This window comes from Cryptomeria japonica, unplaced genomic scaffold, assembly GCF_030272615.1.
Source record: "Cryptomeria japonica unplaced genomic scaffold, Sugi_1.0 HiC_scaffold_1226, whole genome shotgun sequence".
In the NCBI taxonomy this organism is placed as follows: domain Eukaryota; kingdom Viridiplantae; phylum Streptophyta; class Pinopsida; order Cupressales; family Cupressaceae; genus Cryptomeria; species Cryptomeria japonica.
This window is the reverse complement of record NW_026729785.1, coordinates 22,501-32,870: the sequence shown is the minus strand read 5'-3', so window position 1 is coordinate 32,870 and position 10,370 is coordinate 22,501. Positions and strand designations below refer to the sequence as shown.

General features: G+C 63.3%; 1 non-coding gene across 1 annotated transcript; it reads left to right on the top strand.

Annotated features, from left to right (window-relative positions):
• Window positions 1-7,754: 7,754 nt before the first annotated feature.
• Window positions 7,755-7,873, top strand: LOC131873197 (5S ribosomal RNA). The gene has a single exon (XR_009371205.1). It is a non-coding gene; the product is annotated as a 5S ribosomal RNA (ribosomal RNA).
• The last annotated feature ends 2,497 nt before the right edge of the window (window positions 7,874-10,370 follow it).

Here is a 10,370-nt window from a genome sequence, read left to right as displayed (position 1 = left end):
TTTTTAGTTTTTCGCCGGGCATCGCAATGCTATTTGAATAAACCTTTTGCCCGTTTGCGTTCTCGTCGGGGCCGGGCCGGGCCGGGGTGCGCTGCCCGCACTACCGCGCGCGCGGGGGCGACACCGAGCGCGCACCCGAGGCGCCCCGAGCACACAGGCCACGGTGCAACCCGGGCGTTGTGCGCGCACCCCGGTGCGCCCGAGGTGCTGCGCGCGCACCCAGGTGAAATCGGTGTGCACCTCGGCCAGTGCGCGCTCGGTCGAGTCGCGCACGTTGGCCAAGGTGCACGGTGATGTTTCTTACTCTAAGGTTCCGCACCAGACGCCCGGGACAGGTGAGCGAAGCTGGGCGGGGCCGGGTGCGCGGCCGGGGCAGGTGCACGCAGCTGGAGAGAGCTTTGGAGCACACTTCGGAGCGCACCAATGATGCGCTCCATTCAAAAGTTTCCTGAAAAGGCAAAAAAAGTTGAGATTATAGAATTTCCCACTTGAGAGATTGTAAAAAAAAAAAATTTAAAATGAAGGAAACGCGGGTGCCAAGGTGTGCGCAGCCCAGCCAAGGTGTGCGCACCAAGGCGCCCACCCTGGCGAAGGTGCACGCAAGGTGCGCACCCGAGGCAAACCGGACAATTAACCCAACTTTCGACTTCGCGCGCACCTTGGAGCGCACTTCGGAGCGCTCCTTGGTGCGCACCAATCTTGGGCACCTCGGAGTGCACCATGGCGCCCACCAAGGTGCGCACCCGGGGCAAACCGAGCTCCGACTTCGTGCGCACCTTGGAGCGCACGAAAGGTGCGCACCATGGCGCCCACCAAGGTGCGCAGCCCAGCCAAGGCGTGCGCATCAAGGTGCGCACCCTGGCGAAGGTGCGCACCCGGGGCAAACCGAGCTCCGACTTCGTGCGCACCTTGGAGCGCACAAAAGGTGCGCAACCCAGCCAAGGTGTGCGCACCCCGGTCAAACCGAGCTCCGAATCGTGCGCACCAGAGGTGCACGCCATCGTGCGCACCTTGGAGCACACTTCGGAGCCCTCCTTGGTGCGCGCCGATGTTGCGCACCTCGGAGCGCACCCGGGGAAAACAATGCAATTAACCCGACTTTCGACTTCGTGGGCACCTCGGAGCGCTCTCGGGTTCGCACCTCGGAGCACACCGAGGTGCGCACCTTTGATGCGCTGCCTTCACCAATTTCCAGAAAAGGCAAGAAAACATTGAGAAGGTGTGCGCACCGAGGTGCCCACCCTGGCGAAGGTGCACGCGAGGTGCGCACCCGGGGCAAACCGGGCTCCGACTTCGTGCACGCCGCACCTTGGAGCACACTTCGGAGCGCTCCTTGGTGCGCACCAGGGCGCGCAACCCAGCCGAGGTGCCCACCCCGGCGAAGGTGCACGCGAGGTGCGCACCCGGGGCAAACCGGGCTCCGACTTCGTGCACGCCATGGTGCCCACCGCGGCGAAGGTGCACGCGAGGTGCGCACCCGGGGCAAACCGGGCTCCGACTTCGTGCACGCCGCACCTTGGAGCACACTTCGGAGCGCTCCTTGGTGCGCACCATGGTGCCCACCAGGGCGCGCAACCCCGCCGAAGGTGCACGCGAGGTGCGCACCCGGGGCAAACCGGGCTCCGACTTCGTGCACGCCGCACCTTGGAGCACACTTCGGAGCGCTCCTTGGTGCGCACCATGGTGCCCACCAGGGCGCGCAACCCCGCCGAAGGTGCACGCGAGGTGCGCACCCGGGGCAAACCGGGCTCCGACTTCGTGCACGCCGCACCTTGGAGCACACTTCGGAGCGCTCCTTGGTGCGCACCAGGGCGCGCAACCCAGCCGAGGTGCCCACCCCGGCGAAGGTGCACGCGAGGTGCGTACCCGGGGCAAACCGGGCTCCGACTTCGTGCACGCCGCACCTTGGAGCACACTTCGGAGCGCTCCTTGGTGCGCACCATGGTGCCCACCAGGCCGCGCAACCCAGCCAAGGTGTGCGCACCAAGGTGCACGCGAGGTGCGCACCCGGGGCAAACCGGGGTCCGACTTCGTGCACGCCGCACCTTGGAGCACACATCGGGGCGCTCCCGGGTTCGCACCGGCGTTGCGCACCGTGGTGGGCACCTCGGAGCACACCAAGGTGGGCAGCGAGGTGCGCACCTTTGATGCGATGCCTTCACTAATTTCCATAAAAGGCAAAAAAAAAACGAGATTTTAAAATTTCCGTTTTGAAAGATAGTGAGAAAAAGGGAATGCTGGTGCCATCTTGAGCCCGCCCTGGTGCGCAGCCCAGCCAAGGTGTGCGCACCAAGGTGCCCACCCTGGCGAAGGTGCGCGCCCGGGCAATTAACCCAACTTCCAACTTCGCGCGCGCCAGGGTGGGAGCGCACCCAACAACCGGGCCTGGGAAGAGCCAATGCGAGAAACCCCACCAAACGCTCTGACAAAAAAAGAGGGGGCGCTCCAGTAACCCCGCTTCGGAGCGCACCCTGGGCAAACCCAGCCAAGGTGCCCACCCCGGCCAAGGTGCAGGCGAGGTGCGCACCCGGGGCAAACCGGGCTCCGACAACGTGCACGCCGCACCTTGGAGCACACTTCGTAGCGCTCCCGGGTGCGCACCTCAGAGCACACCAAGGTGGGCAGCGAGGTGCGCACCTTTGATGCGCTGCCTTCACTAATTTCCAGAAAAGGCAAAAAAAAAAGGAGATTTTAAAATTTCCGTTTTGAAAGATAGTGAAAAAAACGGAACGCGCGTGCCATCTTGAGCCCGCCCTGGTGCGCAGCCCAGGTAAGGTGCCCACCCTGGCAAAGGTGCGCACCCGGGCAATTAACCCTACTTCCGACTTCGTGCGCGCCAGGGTGGCAACCGGGCCTCGGAAGAGCCAATGCGAGAAACCCCACCAAACGCTCCGACAAAAAAAGAGGCGGCGCTCCAATAACCCCGCTTCGGAGCGCAGCCGGGGCAAACCCAGCCAAGGTGCCCACCCCGACGAAGGTGCACGCGAGGTGCGCACCCGGGGCAAACCGGGCTCCGACAACGTGCACGCAGCACCTTGGAGCACACTTCGAAGCACTCCCGGGTGCCCACCGGCGTTGCGCACCGTGGTGGGCAGCGAGGTGCGCACCTTTGATGCGCTGCCTTCACTAATTTCCAGAAAAAGGCAAAAAAAAATGAGATTTTAAAATTTCCGTTTTGAAAGATAGTGAAAAAAAAGGAACGCGGGTGCCATCTTGAGCCCGCCCTGGTGCGCAGCCCAGGCAAGGCATGCGCACCAAGGTGCCCACCCGAGGTGCACACCCGGGGCAAACCGGGCTCCGACTTCGTGCAGGCCGCACCTTGGAGCACACTTCGGAGCGCTCCTTGGTGCGCACCATGGTGCCCACCAGGGCGCGCAACCCAGCCAAGGTCTGCACACCAAGGTGCCCACCCCGGCGAAGGTGCACGCGAGGTGCGCACCCGGGGCAAACCGGGCTCCGACTTCGTGCACGCCATGGTGCCCACCGCGGCGAAGGTGCACGCGAGGTGCGCACCCGGGGCAAACCGGGCTCCGACTTCGTGCACGCCGCACCTTGGAGCACACTTCGGAGCGCTCCTTGGTGCGCACCATGGTGCCCACCAGGGCGCGCAACCCAGCCAAGGTGTGCGCACCAAGGTGCACGCGAGGTGCGCACCCGGGGCAAACCGGGGTCCGACTTCGTGCACGCCGCACCTTGGAGCACACATCGGAGCGCTCCCAGGTTCGCACCAGCGTTGCGCACCTTTGATGCGCTGCCTTCACTAATTTCCAGAAAAGGCAAAAAAAAACGAGATTTTAAAATTTCCGTTCTGAAAGATAGTGAAAAAAACGGAACGCGGGTGCCATCTTGAGCCCTTCCTGGTGCGCAGCCCAGGCAAGTTGTGCGCACCAAGGTGCCCACCCTGGCGGAGGTGCGCGCCCGGGGCAATCCGGGCTCCGACTTCGTGCACTGCATGGTGCCCACCAAGGCGCGCAACCCAGCCAAGGTGCCCACCGCAGCGAAGGTGCACGCGAGGTGCGCACCCGAGGTGCACACCCGGGGCAAACCGGGCTCCGACTTCGTGCACGCCGCACCTTGGAGCACACTTCAGAGCGCTCCTTGGTGCGCACCAGGGCGCGCAACCCAGCCGAGGTGCCCACCCCGGCGAAGGTGCACGCGAGGTGCGCACCCGGGGCAAACCGGGCTCCGACTTCGTGCACGCCATGGTGCCCACCGCGGCGAAGGTGCGCACCCGGGGCAAACCGGGCTCCGACTTCGTGCACGCCGCACCTTGGAGCACACTTCGGAGCGCTCCTTGGTGCGCACCATGGTGCCCACCAGGCCGCGCAACCCAGCCAAGGTGTGCGCACCAAGGTGCACGCGAGGTGCGCACCCGGGGCAAACCGGGGTCCGACTTCGTGCACGCCGCACCTTGGAGCACACATCGGGGCGCTCCCGGGTTCGCACCGGCGTTGCGCACCGTGGTGGGCACCTCGGAGCACACCAAGGTGGGCAGCGAGGTGCGCACCTTTGATGCGATGCCTTCACTAATTTCCATAAAAGGCAAAAAAAAAACGAGATTTTAAAATTTCCGTTTTGAAAGATAGTGAGAAAAAGGGAATGCTGGTGCCATCTTGAGCCCGCCCTGGTGCGCAGCCCAGCCAAGGTTTGCGCACCAAGGTGCCCACCCTGGCGAAGGTGCGCGCCCGGGCAATTAACCCAACTTCCAACTTCGCGCGCGCCAGGGTGGGAGCGCACCCAACAACCGGGCCTGGGAAGAGCCAATGCGAGAAACCCCACCAAACTCTCTGACAAAAAAAGAGGGGGCGCTCCAGTAACCCCGCTTCGGAGCGCACCCTGGGCAAACCCAGCCAAGGTGCCCACCCCGGCCAAGGTGCAGGCGAGGTGCGCACCCGGGGCAAACCGGGCTCCGACAACGTGCACGCCGCACCTTGGAGCACACTTCGTAGCGCTCCCGGGTGCGCACCTCAGAGCACACCAAGGTGGGCAGCGAGGTGCGCACCTTTGATGCGCTGCCTTCACTAATTTCCAGAAAAGGCAAAAAAAAAAGGAGATTTTAAAATTTCCGTTTTGAAAGATAGTGAAAAAAACGGAACGCGCGTGCCATCTTGAGCCCGCCCTGGTGCGCAGCCCAGGTAAGGTGCCACCCTGGCAAAGGTGCGCACCCGGGCAATTAACCCTACTTCCGACTTCGTGCGCGCCAGGGTGGCAACCGGGCCTCGGAAGAGCCAATGCGAGAAACCCCACCAAACGCTCCGACAAAAAAAGAGGCGGCGCTCCAATAACCCCGCTTCGGAGCGCAGCCGGGGCAAACCAAGCCAAGGTGCCCACCCCGACGAAGGTGCACGCGAGGTGCGCACCCGGGGCAAACCGGGCTCCGACAACGTGCACGCAGCACCTTGGAGCACACTTCGAAGCACTCCCGGGTGCCCACCGGCGTTGCGCACCGTGGTGGGCAGCGAGGTGCGCACCTTTGATGCGCTGCCTTCACTAATTTCCAGAAAAAGGCAAAAAAAAATGAGATTTTAAAATTTCCGTTTTGAAAGATAGTGAAAAAAAAGGAACGCGGGTGCCATCTTGAGCCCGCCCTGGTGCGCAGCCCAGGCAAGGCATGCGCACCAAGGTGCCCACCCGAGGTGCACACCCGGGGCAAACCGGGCTCCGACTTCGTGCAGGCCGCACCTTGGAGCACACTTCGGAGCGCTCCTTGGTGCGCACCATGGTGCCCACCAGGGCGCACCCGAGGCAAACCGGGCTCCGACTTCGTGCACGCCGCACCTTGGAGCACACATCGGAGCGCTCCCAGGTTCGCACCAGCGTTGCGCACCTTTGATGCGCTGCCTTCACTAATTTCCAGAAAAGGCAAAAAAAAACGATATTTTAAAATTTCCGTTCTGAAAGATAGTGAAAAAAACGGAACGCGGGTGCCATCTTGAGCCCTTCCTGATGCGCAGCCCAGGCAAGTTGTGCGCACCAAGGTGCCCACCCTGGCGGAGGTGCGCGCCCGGGGCAAACCGGGCTCCGACTTCGTGCACTGCATGGTGCCCACCAAGGCGCGCAACCCAGCCAAGGTGCCCACCGCAGCGAAGGTGCACGCGAGGTGCGCACCCGAGGTGCACACCCGGGGCAAACCGGGCTCCGACTTCGTGCACGCCGCACCTTGGAGCACACTTCAGAGCGCTCCTTGGTACGCACCAGGGCGCGCAACCCAGCCAAGGTGCTCACCCCGGCGAAGGTGCACGCGAGGTGCGCACCCGGGGCAAACCGGGCTCGGACTTCGTGCACGCCGCACCTTGGAGCACACATCGGAGCGCTCCCGGGTTCGCACCAGCATTGCGCACCTTTGATGCGCTGCCTTCACTAATTTCCAGAAAAGGCAAAAAAAAGAAAAAAATGAGATTTTAAAATTTCCGTTTTGAAAGATAGTGAAAAAAACGGAACGCGGGTGCCATCTTGAGCCCGCCCTGGTGTGCAGCCCAGGCAAGTTGTGCGCACCAAGGCACCCACCCTGGCCAAGGTGGGTCACGGGGTGGGTCCTAGGGTGGGTAACGGGGTGGGTACTAAGGTGCGTGCCAAGGTGGGTCATAGGGTGGGTGCCAAGGTGGGCACCAGGGTGGGTGTGCACCAACCCTAGCCAGGGTAGGTCACGGGGTGGTTGTCGGGGTGGGCGTCAAGGAGCCAAGGTGGGTGGCAAGTAGCCAAGTTGCGTGCCAAGGTGGGTGTCGGGGTGGGTGCCAAGGATCCAAGGTGGGTGCCAAGGAACCAAGGTGGGTGTCTGGGTGGGTGCCGAGGTGGGAGCCAGGGTGGGTCCCAAGGTGAGTGCAAAGGTGGGTGCCAGGGTCAAGGTGAGTGCCAATGTGGGTTCCAAGGTGCCAGGGTCAGGGTGAGTGCCAATGTGGGTTCAAAGGTGCTAAGTTGGGTGCGAGGTTGGGTGCGAGGGTGGGTGGGTGCCAAGGTGTGCTAGGTGGAAGCCCGGGTGGGTCGGCATCCCATGGGTGTCGAGTTGGGTGCCTGATGGGTGCTTCTTGTCAAGTTTTAGTCGTCGGGACTCATTTCGAGCCTTAGAGGTCGTTTCTTGTCCGGTTGCCCTGTCTTCGACCTGGGAACCCAATTTTGGTCCTCGGGTCCCATTTTTTTTTGTCTCGCATCCCACTTTTGGCCTGTGGCCTTTTCGGGGTCGATTCTCGTTTTGGGCATCAGAGCATGTTTCTTCTCCTAAAACCCAATATTTGTTTATTAAGTCTCGGAACACATTTTTGTTCTCGTGGACCCATCATGGGTCTTGGAACGCATTTGTGGTCCTTGGGTCCCATTTTGCATCCCGAAACTTGTGTTTTGGTGCTTGATCCCTATTTTGGGTGCCCACCTTGCACCAAGTGCGCACCCGGGGCAAACCGAGCGCCTTGGTGCACCGGGGCAAGATCGAGCGTGCACCCGAGGCGCCCCGAACATGCACCAAGGTGCACTCGGCCCACATGTGAGCGCAGGTCGTTGCGCCCGAGGTGGTGTGTGGGCACCGCGTTGCAGACGGGACACTGCACGCACACGACGCCCCCTACAGGTGCACGCACGTAGGCCGGGCCGGGTGCACACCCGACGCCCTAGCAAGGTGCGCGCACCCGGGCAGGGCTCACACTTGGCGAACGGGGCGCACTTCGCGAGGGAGGGTGTGCACCTCGACGGGGGTGGGTGGCCGGGGTGGATTCGCACGTGGGTCGCGGTTTGCTAAGTACACACTGCGACAAGCTCATAACGGGTGCGATCATACCAGCGTTAGTGCACCGGATCCCATCAGAACTCCGCAGTTAAGCGCGCTTGGGCCGGAGTAGTACTGGGATGGGTGACCTCCCGGGAAGTCCCGGTGTTGCACCCTTTTTTAGTTTTTCGCCGGGCATCGCAATGCTATTTGAATAAACCTTTTGCCCGTTTGCGTTCTCGTCGGGGCCGGGCCGGGCCGGGGTGCGCTGCCCGCACTACCGCGCGCGCGGGGGGCGACACCGAGCGCGCACCCGAGGCGCCCCGAGCACACAGGCCACGGTGCAACCCGGGCGTTGTGCGCGCACCCCGGTGCGCCCGAGGTGCTGCGCGCGCACCCAGGTGAAATCGGTGTGCACCTCGGCCAGTGCGCGCTCGGTCGAGTCGCGCACGTTGGCCAAGGTGCACGGTGATGTTTCTTACTCTAAGGTTCCGCACCAGACGCCCGGGACAGGTGAGCGAAGCTGGGCGGGGCCGGGTGCGCGGCCGGGGCAGGTGCACGCAGCTGGAGAGAGCTTTGGAGCACACTTCGGAGCGCACCAATGATGCGCTCCATTCAAAAGTTTCCTGAAAAGGCAAAAAAAGTTGAGATTATAGAATTTCCCACTTGAGAGATTGTAAAAAAAAAAAATTTAAAATGAAGGAAACGCGGGTGCCAAGGTGTGCGCAGCCCAGCCAAGGTGTGCGCACCAAGGCGCCCACCCTGGCGAAGGTGCACGCAAGGTGCGCACCCGAGGCAAACCGGACAATTAACCCAACTTTCGACTTCGCGCGCACCTTGGAGCGCACTTCGGAGCGCTCCTTGGTGCGCACCAATCTTGGGCACCTCGGAGTGCACCATGGCGCCCACCAAGGTGCGCACCCGGGGCAAACCGAGCTCCGACTTCGTGCGCACCTTGGAGCGCACGAAAGGTGCGCACCATGGCGCCCACCAAGGTGCGCAGCCCAGCCAAGGCGTGCGCATCAAGGTGCGCACCCTGGCGAAGGTGCGCACCCGGGGCAAACCGAGCTCCGACTTCGTGCGCACCTTGGAGCGCACAAAAGGTGCGCAACCCAGCCAAGGTGTGCGCACCCCGGTCAAACCGAGCTCCGAATCGTGCGCACCAGAGGTGCACGCCATCGTGCGCACCTTGGAGCACACTTCGGAGCCCTCCTTGGTGCGCGCCGATGTTGCGCACCTCGGAGCGCACCCGGGGAAAACAATGCAATTAACCCGACTTTCGACTTCGTGGGCACCTCGGAGCGCTCTCGGGTTCGCACCTCGGAGCACACCGAGGTGCGCACCTTTGATGCGCTGCCTTCACCAATTTCCAGAAAAGGCAAGAAAACATTGAGAAGGTGTGCGCACCGAGGTGCCCACCCTGGCGAAGGTGCACGCGAGGTGCGCACCCGGGGCAAACCGGGCTCCGACTTCGTGCACGCCGCACCTTGGAGCACACTTCGGAGCGCTCCTTGGTGCGCACCAGGGCGCGCAACCCAGCCGAGGTGCCCACCCCGGCGAAGGTGCACGCGAGGTGCGCACCCGGGGCAAACCGGGCTCCGACTTCGTGCACGCCATGGTGCCCACCGCGGCGAAGGTGCACGCGAGGTGCGCACCCGGGGCAAACCGGGCTCCGACTTCGTGCACGCCGCACCTTGGAGCACACTTCGGAGCGCTCCTTGGTGCGCACCATGGTGCCCACCAGGGCGCGCAACCCCGCCGAAGGTGCACGCGAGGTGCGCACCCGGGGCAAACCGGGCTCCGACTTCGTGCACGCCGCACCTTGGAGCACACTTCGGAGCGCTCCTTGGTGCGCACCATGGTGCCCACCAGGGCGCGCAACCCCGCCGAAGGTGCACGCGAGGTGCGCACCCGGGGCAAACCGGGCTCCGACTTCGTGCACGCCGCACCTTGGAGCACACTTCGGAGCGCTCCTTGGTGCGCACCAGGGCGCGCAACCCAGCCGAGGTGCCCACCCCGGCGAAGGTGCACGCGAGGTGCGTACCCGGGGCAAACCGGGCTCCGACTTCGTGCACGCCGCACCTTGGAGCACACTTCGGAGCGCTCCTTGGTGCGCACCATGGTGCCCACCAGGCCGCGCAACCCAGCCAAGGTGTGCGCACCAAGGTGCACGCGAGGTGCGCACCCGGGGCAAACCGGGGTCCGACTTCGTGCACGCCGCACCTTGGAGCACACATCGGGGCGCTCCCGGGTTCGCACCGGCGTTGCGCACCGTGGTGGGCACCTCGGAGCACACCAAGGTGGGCAGCGAGGTGCGCACCTTTGATGCGATGCCTTCACTAATTTCCATAAAAGGCAAAAAAAAAACGAGATTTTAAAATTTCCGTTTTGAAAGATAGTGAGAAAAAGGGAATGCTGGTGCCATCTTGAGCCCGCCCTGGTGCGCAGCCCAGCCAAGGTGTGCGCACCAAGGTGCCCACCCTGGCGAAGGTGCGCGCCCGGGCAATTAACCCAACTTCCAACTTCGCGCGCGCCAGGGTGGGAGCGCACCCAACAACCGGGCCTGGGAAGAGCCAATGCGAGAAACCCCACCAAACGCTCTGACAAAAAAAGAGGGGGCGCTCCAGTAACCCCGCTTCGGAGCGCACCCTGGGCAAACCCAGCCAAGGTGCCC